The 19,375-nt window shown below is 46.3% G+C and overlaps 1 long non-coding RNA gene across 1 annotated transcript in view; it reads left to right on the plus strand.

Moving 5' to 3' along the window:
• The window catches only part of LOC139053115 (uncharacterized), a 45,479-nt gene extending 26,342 nt beyond the window's left edge, over window positions 1-19,137 (plus strand). The window contains exons 4-6 of the long non-coding RNA XR_011510224.1: window positions 2,312-2,602; window positions 10,346-10,628; window positions 19,037-19,137. This is a non-coding gene — a long non-coding RNA (uncharacterized lncRNA). The remainder of the gene's footprint in view (window positions 1-2,311; window positions 2,603-10,345; window positions 10,629-19,036) is intronic.
• The last annotated feature ends 238 nt before the right edge of the window (window positions 19,138-19,375 follow it).

The following is a 19,375-nucleotide window of genomic DNA, read 5'->3' on the forward strand; positions in this document are numbered from 1 at the left end:
AGTCTTTCAATGATTAAAATTGTCAAACTGTCTTGTCACTTCTTAATGGATCTGCGTAGTGTACTAGGGTGTTCTGATATTGAAGTTTCAGCAAGTGTTTTGGAAAGCAGTGTTCCCAGTCTGTGTCCAATATTTCGAATATAAAGAGGGTCAGGCTGCCTTGCAAAGATGTACATTGTAGTTTATAAAACAGAAAAAGGCAAGCAAAATTGCTGTGCTTTAGAAATTCACTTAAAGCAGTGCTCTTAAATTAAAGTATTAGCTTGCACAATGCCATTATAGCAGCTTTCCACCTCTAACATTTTTTTATCTCAGTTGCAAAAAGATGGGAATTTCTTTTTGAACATAACTTTTTAAACTATATTTAACAGGTGAACTAAATACATCGTAAAAGTGGCATTTCGCATCTGCAACAACTTCAATGTACTTGAAATTCAGCATATTGGGACATGGAGGAAGCCATAACAATGCAATAACGGCCTGAGATAGTTCTCTGCAATTAGGTGAAGAAATTGGCACATACCTGCAACATTTATTGATATCTAGCGTGAACTTTAACATCCAACACAATATAGGCTCTTTTGGGACTGTTTATAACGTTTTGTGCCAGTGCACATACGTTAAAACACTATTCAGTGCTTTCACGCTGTGTCCATGTATGCCGAATTGCATTAACAGGACGTGAGCGGCACAGTAATCGCAAGGGCGTTTTGTTTCCTCTTGAGGGCATCGCGCTGCGTATCATTAGTAGTAGTGGTGGAATACGACCCCATCTCACAGGTTCCGATCTTGTCGGCATGTGTTTCGCCCAGCGATCCTCGCAGCGTAAACTGTCGCACCGACGTAGATCCCGATTCCTATCAATCGGCAGGGCGGAGAGGGCGCTTCGATGGATGGGACGGAAAGTCGCGTCACCCTCGGCTCGCGACCGCGCCAGCACACTGTTACGCCAGATTCACGTAGCCGCGTCTGCGTGCCAGCCACGACAAAACGTTGGCCACGGCGTTGGCCACGACCCACAACAAGCTACGCAAAACCGCTGGTGATGAGAGTACGTTGTTAGGCATGACGCCACGGCGCGTCCACGCAGCCGGCAGCCAATAGCTTGGCGCTGCGGTTGCCATGCATTGTCCCTTCTGGATGTTCCAAATACGCGTCAGCTCCTTCTGAAGGAAAAAAGAAGGCCCACGCGCTTACCTGCCATGGTGTATGTAACCCAGGAATCTGTCTCTGCTCCGGAATCTGAGTTTTTTTCGCCTTGACTTGGTCAGTGACCACAATTTCATTCTTATGAAACAATGCATTAACATGTTCAAACTTGGGTTAATGTTTTAATCTGCATGATTTTGCAGCCATAAACTGATGAAAGGAGACCCACAGTTACTAGTGAACCTGTGCATGGGTCTGCGTCATCAAGAAGTCTGAAACCCACTTGCATAGGCTAATGATCACAAGGCACACTTGTGCTGTTGCTTGATACGATACCATGCTCTTCTTCAAGGAATGGCGTCAATTGTTTTAGCTTCATTCAACACCATGGATGTACACTGCCCCTATAGTTTTGGTTAAAAGTAAAGAAGGTAAGGCAGAATAGGCCATTTAAAACTAGCGGGAGTAATCTTGACCTTAGTGGATTGTTGCTCAAAACATCTCACAATTTCTTGTTATGAAATTATTTTAAATTTAGCTGCTGTCGTTTTATTTTCTAGAAACATTTTGTCTTATGAATATAGTGTATGTATTAAACAAATTTCAATCCTTGAGTTTTACATGCTAAAGTTACAATATGATTACGAGGCATGCTGTAGTGGGGACTCGGTATTATACATTAAACACATGTTAACTCAAACTCTGATATCTCGAGATATCAGTCAAGTCAAATTTTTTTCCTGTCGCAGTGTTAACTCAATGCGTATTTAACTTCTTATGCCGAAGTGCTTTGGCACTGTGCTCCCGATGTCTCGAAATCTTGACTGCGAAAACGTAGGGAAGACGTCATCACACAAAAGTTTCCATACTTTGTGCGCAACTGCGATATTGCCAAAAAGTGGCAAGATCGTAAGTTTGTAGCAAATTCCACTTCATTCTACCTACTGCTCACGTCCGGCTGCGATCTCATTGACAATCTTGGCGGAGCATTCCTCTGACCCCTTAAAAAGGGCAATGAGCTCAAGAAGGCACCAGTGACCTCCGCAACATGCATGCTCACACGTGCGCAGCGAGTTGTCGGCTCGCTGTGCTCTGTACAGACCGGCGTGCTGCGCCATAAATGCGATGGCTGCCAATTTCTCCGTTTAATTTCCTTGTGCAGTGTCTTCTGCTCGGCACATGGCTTCCTTCGACCCCCGGCGCTTTGGCAACTGCGCGGTTGCCGCTGGACCTGAAGTTCTCGGCGCCGATGGTGGATGAGCGGTGCCTTCGGTACCGATGAAACCCGGGCACCATCTACAGTTTTTCTTCGGGCGAACCAGCGGCGTCGACAACGACAGCACCATTACCGGCCTACTCAAGCGACTGGCATCACCACGCTGCCTTCAGTGGGCGTGAGAGAGCGGCAGACATGCGTTGGCCGCTAATTGCTCCTTTCAGTATCCTTGTGCAGGTTGGTGAAGCGGCATCCCTTTATGCTAAGCGTTCTAGCAATGCATGCTTGCTGCTCCTCCCGTGCCCAAGTGTTCTTTATGCCACGTTACAACAGTGCGTTTTTGTGTTTAAACAGTTACTGATGTGTGGTGACGTTGAGTTAAACCCTGGGCCTGATGAAAAAGTGCTTGCTGCCGTAGCCGCGCTTTCATCAAAATTTGAATCTCGTCATGCAGAGGTAACGCACGCATTCGGAGACATACGAAGAAACACTTGCTCAAAAGGTTTCAGGCCTACCAACCAGACTGCAAACTCTCGAGACAATTGTTGAATCTCTTGAGAGGGTGCGCAGCCCTCGGGAGATATTAGTAGCATGGTTTCTTCGGCTGTTAAATGTGAGAGCGCCGAGCTCAAATCAAGGTTAGGTAATCGTGAAGATCAGTCACGGAGGGACGACCTGGTCTTTTATGGAATCCCTGACGAGCCGTCTGAGACCTGTGAGGAGTCGGAAGCTCGCATTTGCGACCTTGTTTCACGCCATCTTCAGTTAAACATTTCTGGCCATAATATTTCTAGAGCCCACCGACTGGGACAGCTTGTGGCTTCCAAGCCTCGTCAGGTTTCCTTCATATAAAACACGAGAATCCATTTTATCGCAGAGAAAAAAAAACTGAAAAAATGAATGTGTTTCTATGAGTGAAGACATCTGCCGAGAAACACGGCAATCGCAGAAAAAGTTAATTGAGTCTGGCAAGGCTGCAGGCCAATATTTTTCTTTACGCTCGAATAAGCTTTTAATGAATAAAAAGACTTACATCTATTGTGCAGCTACTGATACGTTGTGCGAACTTGAGACAGTTCGAGAGCCGCGTGCGCCCCAAGGAACTGTAGCCCCAAACCCACCAACACTGCCTCAGTAGCTATCTTCAGCTTGACCCCCTTGCAGCAATCTATCAGTACTTTTTACAAACACACGACGTAGTATCTTCAACAAGCGTGCTTAGCTTTCTTCTATCATTGATTATTACCGGGCAGATATTATCATTCTCACTGAGACGTGGTTGTCAGCAAAAGTAAATAACAATGAAATATTCGATTGTGGAAAAGCATACAACATTTATCGGTACGCTCGGGCGGAGGCGTTCTAATTGGCATTGCTGATGCACTCAACTCTTCAGTTATTAGTGTTGCGTCTTCTTTGGAACTGATTTGTGTACGCGTAAATTTTTCCTCTCGTGACTTCATTTTTTACGCATGCTATTGGTTGCCTATTGCCTCATCCTCTTTTTGGTCCGATCTTCACTATATCCTCAACAAATTATTTGTAAGATATCCGAATTCACCTTTCTTCCTTCTGGGCGATTTCAACTTCCCAAACATAAAATGGCAATCCCAACTTGTTTCTTTAGAGCACAATTCGTCTGAGTGTACTGAATTCATAAACCTATGTTCGGATTTCAGCCTTAGTCAGCTCGTCTACCAACCAACACGCATTACTCCTAATTGCTCTAACACCCTAGATTCGATCCTCACTTCCTCACCTGACCTTGTTTCTGCAGTTAGTTATCAGCCAGGAATAAGGGATCACTTAGTGTTCCATTGTGATGTCCAAGGTCGTGTTTGTATAAAAAAAAAAAGTATAAAGAGTATCCGTGATTTTTCTGGAGCCGATGCTCAGGCTATGACAGTAGAAATGGAAAGCTTTGTTGATGAATTTATTGGTGAGTTTTATCAGCGCTCGGTCATTGAAAACTGGTATAAAATCAAATTACTGTACCTTATTAATCGTTATGTACCCAAAATAATTGGTAAATCTGACCAACGTTCCCCGTCGTTCAATACAACATTATGCCGCCTACGCAACAAAAAGAAGCGCTTATTTCGACGTGCGAAACATTCGAACCTTGCAATACATTGGTCAGATTATCAAGCCGCTAATGCTGCTTATATTCGGGCGATTGCTGAGGCAAAACAAGTTTTCTTTACTTTTGCGCTTCCTTCGCACTTGTGCAGTAACCCTCGTAAATTTTGGAGCGTTGTTGGTGGCAAAACTAACAGGCAAATACATTTAGAACATTCCGACATCGCTGTTCCTGCCGATGAATGCTGCATTGTGCTGAATAATGCTTTCACATCAGTTTTTCATAAAGTGTCACCTGTTTATAACCCTTTGATTGCGGTTTGGAATTTCCCACCTTTGGATCCCAGTGTAATAGATTGGGGCGGTGTAACAAATCTAATTAGCGGCTTAAAAATATCTTCGTCTGCAAGAGCCGATGAAATCACATAGAAAATTCTAAAATGTTCTGCCATGTATTCTTTTATTCTCTCTAGAATTTTTTAACAGTTTTTACGGTGCTCAATTCTGCCAGACGATTGGAAAGATGGGAAGGTGGTTCCTGTTCACAAGTCAGGTACTACACATTCACTTAAGAACTATCGCCCTATCTCGTTAACCAGTATTTCTTGCAAAATTCTGGTACATATCATATATTCACACCTACCGTAAAAACCGGAATATAGGTCGAACTTTTTTTCAAAAAACCATCGCGAAAAGTCGACCCTCGACTTATATACCGGACATTGGCGGAAAAACTACGGAAGTCTTGCAACAATGGGTGGATGAAGTAAACTATAGTGCCTAGAATATACTGGCTAGTGTGCCGTCCGCGGCCTCTCGGGTGGCACCAAATGCAATGAATGCCGGTGGCTGCCACTTGGGGCGCTGCAGTGCAGGTGGGTGCTGCGGCACCATCCGGTCTTCGTATAGCCCGCCGTGTTTCCACAGCATCGGCAAGCGGGCTGCTACGCTTTTTGTTTTTATTAAGCTGTAGCAGCAGCACAGTTCAAATGCGGGCAGCTGATTTATAAATCAAGGTTTGTTTTGATTACAACAGGCTTCTCTGGCGCTTGTCGCTTGCGTGAAAAGCGTGTGCTAGCTCAGCTGGGCTTCGAGCGGGAACCTGATGTGTTTCTATGCTGGCGAAGAGAAAACGTAATTTCTAAGGCAAATGCCTTGATCTGCATGTTCCAAGGCCGTGTTGCGAGGTACAGAACATATCACACGATCCAAGGAAGGCCAGAAACGAACCAAAGCATGTCCAGCCGTGTATAGGAGATGCTAAATGATTAGCAAATTTAATTATTCATTATAGTGATTGGATTAAGGGGGATAAGGCTGAATTAGAGGGATTAAGGTGTATTAATTAAGGAGGATTAGAGTGAATTAGAGTAGGCTTCACAAGGCGTTCGCCTTCGTGTCTCTTCGGTGATAGCTAAGGACACTTGTTTTTTACTCTAGCCATGATGGCAGCGTAATTTTTTTAAGGGTAAGTTTTAGGTTACATTTTTCATTCTAATAAAGTAAAGGAATTCTAATGTTACGTTACTGTTCTATTGATGTTATATTAATGCATAACCATTGAAAACCGCTGTAACAGATCATCTTTTGAAATGACTTGAATTTCGCTGTACTTTCTTTTTATTTTATTTGCTTCTATTTCTGCCTATTATCTTATTGTTGTCCTCATAGGTTTGAATGTTTTTAATTGTTTGTAAACCATGTACCCATCTCCTAATAATGCCCATTGGGCCACGAGGATAGGATAATAAGTAAAAAAATTTGCCTGGAAAATGGACTGCACGCGGTGTTGTTCTGTGTACTATACATTTTTTAATACCTGGTACACACGTGCAGATTTCTTTTTATGTCTGATATAAGTGAACGAAAATGGGAAACAGATCTTTAATTTGAGCGTAACAAATATTTTATTCTCGCGTAACAACAGTCAAACGCGGGCATATAAGACAGGCCTAGATGAGATAATGCACACATACATGAAGAAGATAGATCTAGTGGCAGTGACGCAGTTTAAAGAGTTTCTGTCGTTGCCTTTGCACTTCCCTCTCTTTGTTGATGCCTTTAAAAAAAACGAAACCTCAAGAAAACAGAACTTCACAAGTGTTGTCGAAGCTGGTTTTTCATGCTCTGGGCAACCTAGTTGGGGAAAGGCCAGTGTCTGCAGCTGACCTGAACAATCAGCTAGACTCGCTACATCTAACTTGTTTTTGCTAAAGAACACAGTAAAAGCATCTTCCACGGCCTTCACAGCGGTTGACAAGGTCTGACTTAGATAGACAAGGCCTCCATTGTCAAAATGCGTATTGCAATAGTGAAGCAGCGTCGGCACTAGCTTCAGCTTACGCAAAGGAAGCCTACACACTGTGGTCAAGAATTTTGGGCAGTGATCTTTCGTGCAACATAACAGTATAGTAGATCAAAGCACTACTGCTCCTTTTTTCTTGTTTTTTTTTCCCCTGGTACTCACGAAAAGTAAGGTGCATGCTTAGGATACTCAGGAAATATCGTGGGTATAGCGTAGGGTTTCAGGCGTGGTTTATCGCGGGGAATCTCGTGGACAACGCCGTTCACGGTGATAGAGAACGCGCGTCGAACTAAGCTGTTTTCGAAATGTTTTTCACAAACCACAGCAGTTGGTACCGGCCTTCTGTCCGGTCTCCTGATCATTCTTGCCCATTCTGCTGCCGCTTCGTACCAGTGGTGGAGTGAACGAGGATACACGCCCTTTGTTCGAGCGGTAACCGCTTCGACACAACGGCACAAAGCAGCTCCTCCAGCTCCCGCATAGTTCTTATAATGACAGGCACACGAACACAGCAGCGACGCACTCACCCTTTGACAACACCAAGAACAAACATGCAACGCTGTAATAACACTGAAAACGCCAACATAGGTACCGACGCAACAGCTGCGAAACTGATATGCGAAGCAGACGACACGCGCAGTCTGCACCCACCCGTGTGGCAGCGACCTCTGTCGGCCACCGCGGGCATTCATTGCAGGCGGCGCCACGCTCCTCCATTGAAAAGAGCGGATGCACGGCACACTAGCCAGTATATTCTAGGCACTATAAGTAAACAGCCGCCATTGCCATCAGCAGCAGCGCGGCGTCTATGGCGACGTTGTGGCACCGGCATTTTGCGTTTCCATTGTCGCAAAGTTATATTAATTAAAGGCTGCATTTTCGTTTTGTTTCAAAATGAGCGGAAGCCGACGTCAATTCACCGTCGCCTTCAAGAAAAAGGCGATTGAGTACGCGGAAGCCCGCAGCAACCTGGCGGCACAGCGCTAACTTGAAGTATCCGAAAATGCATTCGGTAGTGCCGGAGGCAAAAGCAACGTATTACAACTTGCAGCAACCAAAAGAAAACGTCATTTCGTGCCGGATCGCAGCGGACTGCAGAACTGGAAGGCAAGGTTGCGGAGTCCGTCCGAGAGCTGCGTGTAAGATCGCTGCCTGTGACTGCCGAATGCATCCGTTTGAAAGCGGTAGAGATCGCACGCGCCTATGGACTGGGCAGCGAGAAGCACTCGTCATCCGACTCTGATCAAAGGCGTTGCTCTGATTCGGAGTAGTGCTTGCGCACTTCGTGCCCTTCTCTGTACTGTACACCCTGCCAATTTTTAACAGTATCGCGCGACCATAGACCCGCGTGTTTGTCAGCACCTTGTCATCACGGCACGGAGCGGCGAAATAGCGAAAGTAAGGGCATGTGTACACATGCGCATATCTCGTTTGTTTCGCTGCTCAGAGCCGTTAATAAGGTGATGACAAGCACGCGGGTCGATGGTCGCGCGATACCGCTATAAATTTGGCCAGGTGCACATGCGAGCAGCATTTAAATAAATACTGTCACCATTGTGCAACCCCCTGAGTCGCATTTGTTTCACGGTAAGGGTGTCATGTCTTTCGGTACTTTTGCCATTGAATTTTTTTTTTTTTCATTTTGAGAATTCGTTAGTTGGGGGATCGACCTATATTCCGGTCCGACCTATAGTCCGGTTTTTACGGTAGTTAATTTCCTAGAAACAGATTCATTTTTTAACCCTTGTCAGCACTGATTTAGAAGCACTTTTCATGTGAAACTCGGCTATTATCATTTACCAATGACCTGTTCTTTAATGCTGGCCTAGGTTTTGATGCTGACTGCATTTTCCTGGATTTTGCCCAGGCATTTGATACGGTCCCACATAATTTGTTGATACTTAAGCTCAGCAAACTTAATATTGATCCTAACGTCTTATCTTGAATTAGAGACTTCCTGACTAACAGAACACAGTGTGTAACAGCTAATCATTACTCTTCTTCCTCTGCTGTTACGTCGGGAGTGCCGCAAGGATTGGTGCTGGTTCCATTGCTTTTCCTCGTCTATATTAACGACCTCCCTGACTGCATTACTTCTTCCTCTATTAAGCTCTTCGCTGACGACTGCGTACTTTCCATAATATTACTAATCCAGATGATGCATGCAAACAGCAAAACAATCTGAATAATGTGTCACTCTGGTGCAGTAAATGGCCAATGCAACATAACGTAACGAAATGTAAAGCTACGCGAATTTCCCGCCATTCAAAATGCAGTGACACGCGCCTATACTTTCTTAACAGTAATCAGCTAAGGCCTGTTGACTCATGCAAGTATCTTGGCCTTCATATCACAAATAACCTCTCATGGCACACCCACATTGAGTACGTCTGTAATAATGCTAACCGCATGCTTGGATACCTGCGTCGTAATTTTGCATCTGCGCCTTCATCCCTTAAAGTAATTATTTACTGAACATTGGTGTGCTCAAAGCTCGAATACGCATGCGCCATATGGGATCCCACGCAAACCACTCTAACCTTAGTTCTCGAATCAATCCAAGACCGTGCAGCTAGATTTATTTTATCAAATTACTCGCGTCATTCCAGCGTTACATCAATGAAAAATACCCTAAACTTACCCGATCTTTCATCTCGTAGAAAATGTGCTCGCTTATCGCTATTTCAGAAAATTTTCCACTTCAACCCTCCATTAAAATAGCAGCTTCTCACGCAGCCGTTTTACATTTCATCTCGGTCAGATCATTGCCTTAAAGTAGGCGTGCCTTCAGGTAAGACTAATCTTTAGAGTGCTTCTTTCATTCCCCAAACAAGCACGGAATGGAACCATCTTCCCACTGCCATCGTTGCCATCACGGACACTGCCAAGTTCAACAACGCCATTCAACATGCCTTTGCTTAAATTTAATGTTAGTTGCACAAATTGTTTATGTTTCCCCCACTCCTTTCTGTAGTGCCTCAGGGCCCCGAAAGTAAATAAATAAATAATGTTTTTTATGCTATAGGTATTTTCTTTATTAACAAGTTCAGGGCTGCAGTTTTCTTACCATGCCTTTTCTGATGCCGTTTCTAATCACACTTCGTCAGCGGTCATAGTGATCTCCACCCGCGTTATCAGTACGGGATAAGCCAGTCAAAAACGGTGGAAGAAACAGTGGCACATAATCAAGCAGAAAGCATGGCTACAACATCTCGGCCCTTGGGCAGTACTGCCGGTTGATTTCTTTTTTGTTGTACGAGTAGTTTCGCGATATAGTGTGTGACTAGGCTTTGGACGCGTCAATGCCTATGTGCAACAGTGTTTGCTACGATTTGTGCAAGAATCGCTGTTGCTCGTAGATGCCCACCATGTCGGGTGCCAAATAGTACAATACCTTGCAAAAGTGATCTACCAAAACTGCTTCTGCTATATTTAGCTTTTGCAAGAAATTTAGCAGCTGCTCCCACCTACCTTGAAAGGCTTTATATGGTCTTTGCATGGCCAGGGCCTTCTACTTTTGTGAGTTTGCTTATCTTGAAATTTCTCCCGGTTGCTATAACTTTGTGATAGGAGTTTGGACTATTTGAATGGCGCAGCCGAATGCGCATGACTGCTGTGGGGCGGCGAAGGACGAAAAGGAAGGGAAGGGCCGGTGTCTGGGCTGCGGCGGCAGCCACGCGAACTGCCTGAGCTGCCTCGGCAGGCCTTCGGTGCTGAACGAGCCGAGCATTTCGTCTACCCAAGGCTGGTGTTCCTGGGTGTGCTGGCAGAACAGGCCGGGCTGTCCTTGGGCTTCAACTGGCCTGCTCCACTGCTGGGCAAGCATCCGACGCCTGCGTGTTCCAGTGTAGCCAAGCCTTCTCAACAGACTACCCTGTGGTGAGTAGACATCCCGACCCAGCTGTCACGCGAGTGGCTCGTCATGTGCCGGGCATCCACCCCGGCCTCCAGCCCTTGCGCCACATGCTGCTCCAGATTCATCGTTGCGTCTCTTGGTGCCGTGAGTGTGTAATACCGACCCGCAATTACTCGCCGTGGTTGCTCAGTGGCTATGGTGTTAGGCTGCTGAGCACGAGGTCGCGGGATCGAATCCCGGCCACGGCGGCCGCATTTCGATGGGGGCGAAATGCGAAAACACCCGTGTACTTATATTTAGGTGCACATTAAAGAACTCCTGGTGGTCAAAATTTCCGGAGTCCTCCACTACGGCGTGCCTCATAATCAGAAAATGGTTTTGGCACGTAAAACCCCATAATTTAATTTTATTTTTTAACTGACCTGCAATCAGATGCCTTCCTACATTGACGCTGTGCTTGACTACCTAAGCGACAGACACTCATGAAATGAACCGTGTGTGTTATCGTGTACGTTACCCTAGTCCCATCCCCGTGTCATTACTAAAGCATCTCTTTGTTCCTTGTGCCATCCGTGCATGTTTGAGGCGTGGGCCCACATCATCCTATTGCAATTTTTGTGAGCCTGCCAGGATGTTCAAATGCACGAGAGGGAATTAAAAGCTTTGCAGAAGGACGATGGGTCTCTGAGGAGACGCTTCGAAAAGGTCGGTAAGATGATGAGCGCAGATGGCCGCGCAAGTGAATATTGCTTACAGGATGACATTTTATGCAGGAAGCACACACTGTCAGGTGGGAAAAATTCTCGATCAGCTAGTGGTGCCAAAAGATCTCAGGCGGATGGTGATGTAGTTGGCTCATGAAGAGATCCTCGCCGGTCACCAGGGTGTGACAAGAACGGTGGATCGAATCGTTACTGAATTTTACTGGCCATGGGTCCCGTTGAAGACGAAACGGTTTGTTAAATCGTCGGACGTCTGTCAACGAACGTTGCCACACATTTAGTCAGACACACACCACTGGTCACGATGGCTGTAATTGACACTCCCTTTGCTCGCGTAGGCATCGCCATTATTGGTCCTTAATCTCCAACTTCAGATAAAGGCAACCGTTACATCCTTACTATGGTTGACTTTGCCACCAGATGCCCTGACGCTATCGCCCTGCCATCTACCGAGTCGAGAACTTTTGTGGAAGGACTCGTCGAAATGTTTTCCCGAGTGGACTTACTGCGGGAGATTGTCAGCGACCGCAGATCCTAATTCATGTCAGCTGTGATGAAGGAGTTCAGTCATCTTCTGTCATTTAAGCAATTGCCTACCACACCGTACCACCCCATGGCAAATGGATAAGTGGAATGATTTAACGGCACATTAAAATGTGCGCCAGGTTGGATGTGCCAAGAGCGGCCTAGATATTGGGACCACTACCTCGGCCCGCTACTCTTCGCATACTGAGAAGTGCCACAGAGCAGCATCGGTTACTCGCCATTTGAACTACTGTATAGTCACTATGTCCGTGGTCCGATGGCTGTGCTAAAGGAATTGTGGACAAATCCCCGTTTGGATAACGACACAAAATCTTGTGAATACATTGTGGAACTGGGTCAACGGCTAGAGTGTACGTGTGCCATCGCCACGCAAGAACTCACGGAAGAGAAGCAGCAACAAAAGACGTATTATGACAGGAAAGCCAAGATGTGAGAGCTCACTCCTGGAGACAAAGTACTTGTTCTGCTGCCTGGTGAAAGGAATAAGTTGATACAGTGAACTGTCACTTGAGTGAACTTCAAGGGACCGAAGGAAATAGTTCATTAACTGAAAGTTCACTAAACTGAATATTCACTAGACCAACATAAGACATGGCATACAGAGTCAAAAGTTTGAAGTGCAATTCATGGAGCAAAAGACATGGCATCCATAGTGTTACAAATGTGTGAAATGGAATTTCTACATATCAACAAGTACAAGGTTCATAACAGTTATAATGCTGCCTTTCTCACTTAGAAAAATAATCTGTGTTCTTCTGCACTTGTACTTTTAGAGCACAGGAAGTAACAAAACTGTCCAAAGAGTCAATGTTTTTGTACACTTCTTCTGGCACAGCTTGCTATTGAGAGACAGTCTCTCAACTTTCCAATGCACCCTACAACCTTAGCTAGAGTTATAAGGCTTGAAACTGGCTCCCTCTTCTTCAACGCACTCTCCTTCTTCAGGACGAACACTGGAAACAATCTCCAGATCCGTCTGTCCAGCACAGGTAATCAGTGCACTGTCGCACTGTGCATAGTCTTCAAACGAAGCATTGCTATCGACCTCCAGCTGATGACAGATCTCTGTTCACATCACGGAGTCTATCATCTCGTTGCGCTGTTCCTTAGGCTTGCATTCATTGCTCAGGGGAAAGGCCAGATTTCTGCCAGCAGATTCTAATGGTAGCCAGAGTTACTGACCACCAGGAGCCTGTCACCATCTCGGCTGCCTGCCTGACGTTGATGGGGGCATTGCTGCCAACCCTCAGATTAATCAAAATCTACTTAACCAGCCGCCGTCGGTACTCCACCGTCATGTTTTGAATGATGCCCAGGTCGAGCGGTTGAAGCACAGCTGTGCAGTTAGGCGGGAGGTATTCGACACGCACATTGCTGAAATGGACATCAACAGGGTGGGCTGAGCAATTGTCCACTATCAGAAGAATGTTTCTCTTTGCCTTCTTCATTTATTCGTTCAGGGTCAGGAGCCATTCGCTGAATACATTCCTGGTCATCTATGCCTTTTGGTTGCTTTTATAGGTACATGGCAGTGAAGGGAGACCTTTAACACATTGTGGTTTCGCGTACTTCCCTATCACTAGCTGCTTGAGCTTGTGGGTGCCATTGGCATTGCAACACAAGAGCACCGTAATTCTAACCTTTGACTGCTTCCCGCCTTTGCAACTGTCGTCCTTGAAAGCCATTGTCTTGTTTGGAAGAGTCCGATTAAACATACCAGTCTCATCCACATTGTAAACGTCGTCAAGTGAATATCCGATAATGATAGTATCGCGAAGTTTTTCATCCCTCCAGGTTCTCGCTGCCTCTTGGTCGGCATCCTTGCTTTCGCCGCAAATCGTTTTCCACGCGATCCCATGCCTATCCCAGAATCGTGTAAGCCATCCACTGCTTGCTTCGAAGCCACGAACGTCCAGAAGAAAGGCAAATTCCTTCGCTTTGCCCTGTATCATCGAGCCGGACACTGGAATGCTTTGAGATCGTAGGTCGCGAAGCCATACTGCAACGGCATCGTCCACTTCTGTGAAGTACCCCGTGCAGAGTCGGTTCCTGGTGGGATTGATCGATCTTTCTCCTTCAAGCTTCAATTTTTGTTTCACAATCGTTGACAACGTTGACAGTGCAATTCCATAGTGCTTTGCAATGTCCACTTGCCTTTGACCGTTGTCCAGGCGCTCAAGGATTTCCAGCTTGTCCGAGAGAGACAACCGCTTCGGTTTCGTCGCACTCATCTCGAAAGTGGGCACGCGAATTGCCGTTGTTACTTAAAACTGGATGGCTGAACAGAGCCGATGAAAAAAACCACGTTGGTTGTTTATGGGCACACGTGGAACCGATGAGACTGGAAATAAAGAAACGACAACCATGCCACGACTAGCCGGTCGGAAAAAAACACCATGTGGTTGGTCGTGTGACAGATCGCCGCTTTGCCCCAGGGGCGCTGTAGCACCAGCGACGTTACATTGCTGCTGGAGCAGCGGTTTGATGACCGTGGGCATCGGTTGCGCCTGCAGTGCAGGGCGCAAAACTTCATTGAACTGATTGTAAAAATAAGCCTTCGTCCTCTGATCGAGTTCGTTAAACTGAAATATTGACTGTTCCGAAATTCGTTTAAGTGAAACATTTTTGCATAGAATCTATAAGAAAACTACCGGGGATTTTTAAAAAGTTTGTTATTCTGAAATATTTGATAAACCGACGTTCGTACAACTGGGAGTTTACTGTACTCATGTGGAAGAGACCTTTCAACGTTGTAGAAACGAAAAGTTCATTGGACTATGTTGTTGACCTTGGGAGCAAGACAATGGTATTTGACATAAATATGTTGAAAAAAATATGAAGAACGACCCAACAGCAAATTGCTTGAGGTAACCGCGGCAACGAGGGGTACAAATGATGCGACAGATCTAGAGGCTGAAAAGACAACGCTGCCTTACCCATCACTCGTCCGAACGCAGATGTCAAAAGACGTCGCCATTTCAAACCAACTGACTATGGATCAGCAACTCCACGTTGAAGCTACCCTTACAACCTATGACGATGTATTCTCCGATCTACCTGGAAAGACTGATATCCTGCAATGTCATTTGAAACTGACTACTACTGTGCCCATACAAGTCCGGCGATACCCCATGCCATTTGCTGTCAAAAATGCCTTGGAACAAGAAGTCCAGGACATGCTGAAGTTGGGCATCATAGAAAAATCAGTCATCATATCAGGCACCCGTTGCAGTAGTCAAAAAGAAAGATGGCACAGCGCACCTCTACGTAGACTTTCAACAACTTACAGTATTTACACGATTGTGAGTCGACCTGTTTTTATTTTAATTTGAAAATCTGAAGTGGGGGGGGGGGGGGTCGACTTACAATCGAAAGGAAAATATGGCACTGCCAAAAAGGCGAGAATAACGAGATATCAGGGGAGCTACAAGTAGTTACAATTTTATGTTTGCTGTATGGCCCTACCCGTAGTTTTCACTATTCTGCGCATTTGTTTGCTTTTCGGAAGGGTTTTTTCAACATTTTAAAGAGTTTTACAGCACACACAACACTCATGGGGGTGTTGATAGTCGATGGAAGTGCCGCTGTTCCATTTGCGGCAGCACGCCCACAGCGGCGGCGCTTGCAGGAGGTATCAATAGTTCATGGAAGAGCAGATGTCGCCCACATGTTTTTGTTTCCCTGTAGCTCTTAGTTTGATGCGCTCGACTGTCGGCTACGTGCTGCTTCCATGCTTCCTCAGTTGCCATGAGTGCTCCAGGCCCACTAAACATTCGGCCCTCATTCACAGCAGCGTTCAAGAGGGCTGCCATCCTTTATGCCGAAGAAACGAATCACTGCGCAGCAGGCCGCGAGTTCAATGTTTCTGAACGGGTGGTGCGAGAGTGGCGACTGTAGCAAAGCAAAATTTTCACCTGTGACGGCAAGCGAAGAATTTTCCACGGACCGAAATCGGGACGCTTTCCGGAGCTGGAAGCTAAGCTTGCGGGGTACGTCGTTCAAGTGCATGATCGGTCCCTGCCAGTGAAGTGCGACATGGTCATGAAACAAGCCCGGATCTTCGCCTTTTAAGAACCTTCTCCGCCGTGAGTACGAGTGGGTGGCGGCAGAAGACCACGAACTTACGCCAACGGGACCCGTCAAAAGAGCCTCCCTGTCGGCTGCGTGTGCTTGGTGCATTTGGCGTGGACTGCTGTGCCACAAGATGTCGTAGTGCGGTCGTTTGCCAAATGTGGAATTTCGTTGGATGACGACGCATTATAGGACCATAGCAGCGATGACGATGGCAGCACTAGTGAGGATGATGGCACAAGTGAATATTAGTCCAGTGACCATGCCAGCTAGGAAAAAATTTTCGTTATGGAATGCGCCCTCGGGTATGCTCTTTTTTTTTCCTGTCGCGCGATATGGGGGGCGGTCTACTTACATTCAAGTGGACTTACAGTCATGGAAATCCGGTAATCGAACTGCAGTTCCCAACTATGAGCCCATTCCTAGAGCAGGGATGATGTTCGCGAAGCCCACTGGAAGTCATTATTTTTCTAAATTTGACTTCACAAAAGAATACTGGTAAGTACCCATGGCCGCCCCGAAGTCCAAAGCCGCGTTTTGATGCGACTCTGGACTGCACCAATTTAAGTACATGCGTTTTGGCATTAAGACAGCACCTGCTGTCTTCAACCCATAGATGAAGCGAGGCAGGTTGTCGGAGATGTATCTCGTGTTTACTATTACTTCGATGACGTCCTTATGGCCACAGAAACATGGGACAAGCATTTAAAGACCTTAAATTGCTTGTTTCACAGAGTGCGCACAGCCAAACTAACCATAAAACCCAAGAAAAGTGAAATTGGCTCCCCACCAACATGCTTCTTGGGCCATGTGTTAGGACAAGGCATTTTACAGCCCATGAAAGACACCGCCAATAAGATCAACACTGTTGAACGACCTGAAACGAAGAAGGAGCTCAGGGCCTTCTTAGGGCTCGCAGGATATTACCGGGACTTTGTTCCGAACTATGCTGAGCTTGCCCATCCACTCACTGACCTTACGAAGAAGGGCTTTCCGAACTGGCTGAATTGGCAGACACCGCACGAAGAGGCATTTATGCGACTAAAGGAGCTGTTGTCACAGCAGCCTGTACTAAAGGCTCCAGACTTGAGCAAACGCTTTGTGCTGCGCACGAACGCCTCTTCGAGAAGTCTCAGAGCAGTTCTTTTGCAAGAACACGACAGGCGTTTGCATCCTGTGTCCTACGCTAGCCGGAAGCTTCTGCCACGTGAAGCTGCCTACTCCACAGTTGAGAGGGAGTGCCTTGCCATAGTTTGGCGGTGCAGAAATTTCATGTATACCTTTACGGTAAACTGTTGATCCTGCAGGCCGTCCACTAACCGCTGCGATACCTCAATTCTGCGAAGCACTTGAACAGTCGTGTACTCCGTTGGAGTTTACTGCTTATGAATTACGACTTTCATGTAGAGTATTTTCGTGGCTGTGACAACGTTGGTGCAGACTATTTAAGCAGAATAGCTACAGACCCGGATCAATGTGACATGAAAGTTGTAGCATGAACTGTGCGACTCTTGATACTCCGTAGTGCTGCCCTCCTCGACTTCTTAAACTTGCGGGGAAAACTCATAGGAGTTTGGACTATTTGAATGGCGTGGCCGAATGTGCGTGACTGCTGTGGGGCGGCGACGGACGAAGAGGAAGAGAAGGGCCGGTGTCTGGGCCGAAGCGGCAGCCACGTGAACTGCCTGAGCTGCCTGGGCTGGCCTTCTGTGCCGAACGAGCCGAGCAGTTCGTCTACCCAAGGTCGGTGTTCCTGGGTGTGCTGTCAGAACAGGCCGGGCTGTCCTTGGGCTTCAACCGGCCTGCTCCACTGCTGGGCAAGCATCCGATGCCGGCGTGTTCAGGTACTGCCAACCCTTTCGGACGGACTACACTGGTGGGCAGACGTCCTGACCCAGCTTTCACGCGAGTGGCTGGTCGTGTGCCGGGCATCCGCCCCGGCCTCCAGCCCCTGCGCCTCCCTGCTGCTGCAGATTCATCGTTGCGTCTCTTCGTGCCTTGTGTGTTTGATACCGACACGCGATAAGTTGCCTTCCTACATTGACGCTGTGCTTGACTACCTAAGCGACAGACACTCATGAAGTGAACTGTGTGTTTTATCGTGTACGTTACCCTAGTCCCGTCCCCATGTCTTTAAAGCCTCTCCGTGTTCATTGTGCCATCCCTGTATGTTTGAGGCCTGGGCTCACATCATCATATCACAAACTTCAAGTTGATGGGATTTCTAGTCTTTTTTAATGTGTACCCAATGTACCTTACATAGTGGTTTTTGCATTTCCCTGCCATCGAAATGCAGCCATTGTGGCCGGGATTTGATCCCATGCCCTCTGCCTGAGCAGCGCAATGCCAAAGGCGCTACACTATGGTATTTACTTTGCTGGCAGAAGGGTTTAGTTTGACGTAGTAGTTCTGCGGAAACCTGCAAGCTAGAAAGAAGTAATTAATAAAGGGAAATTCAGACATCCACCCGTTCGTAGCAATTGCTACAAAGGACACCCATACGGGTTCCCCGAAAGAAAAGCCTCGGAGTTGAAGAAAAATTGCTAGCCGCCTGGTTAGCTCAGATTGTAGACCGGCTGCTCCGGAAAGGCAGTGGTCCCCGGTTCGAGTCCCGGGCAAGGACAAATTTTTTTTCAACTCTGAGGCTTTTCTTTTGAGGAACCCGTATGGGGTTTCCTTTGTAGCAATTGCTACGAACGGGTAGATGTCTGATTTTCCCTTTAATAAGGGTTTAGTTCCTGAGTAATTTATTATCTCAACCTGTCGTAGTTTTTAAAGGTACATTTCATGCTTGTACTCAGTTGCTTCGATACTAGTAATTATTGTTAATCAAACAGTGTGTCCATCTTGTTTTAGAACACTTGTTTGAGTAGCCTGCTAATTATGACAACTTATTCTCCCACAGTAATCCTTGTTCCCTTGAAACCTAGGCATTGCATGAAACCACATATTTTTCAATAAGATTTGTTCATTATCTCCTATGATCTAAATGCTGAACTTTTCTTACCTGTGTGAACATAGGCAAAACCGCTTTCGCCTATGTGTTAACCTGTTGCATGAGTGAAAATGAATTGTTGGCTTTACTTTTTCAGGTGCCCTGCTCGCTCTCACCCATGCAACACATTCCAGCGGTCTTCTCTCGCCGACTGGGTTCATCGAAATACCATTAGAAGGGCCAATAAACGGTGCTTGTGACATGTATGACATGCTTTTGCTTAAACCGGAGGACTTCACGCTTGATGAAAGCTCAAGTGGGTGTACAGAAATACCTACGTAAAGTATACAGTGGAACCCCGTTCATACGTTTTTCACCAGACCGGGGGAAAGAAACGTAACAGCCGGGAAAACACAACAGTGAGCAAAGCTCCGAAAATGAATGAAAATTGCAGCTTCCACTATAGACAATTTATTTCCACTGAGTGCGCTTAGGA

Source organism: Dermacentor albipictus, unplaced genomic scaffold (assembly GCF_038994185.2).
Source record: "Dermacentor albipictus isolate Rhodes 1998 colony unplaced genomic scaffold, USDA_Dalb.pri_finalv2 scaffold_74, whole genome shotgun sequence".
Lineage (NCBI taxonomy): Eukaryota > Metazoa > Arthropoda > Arachnida > Ixodida > Ixodidae > Dermacentor > Dermacentor albipictus.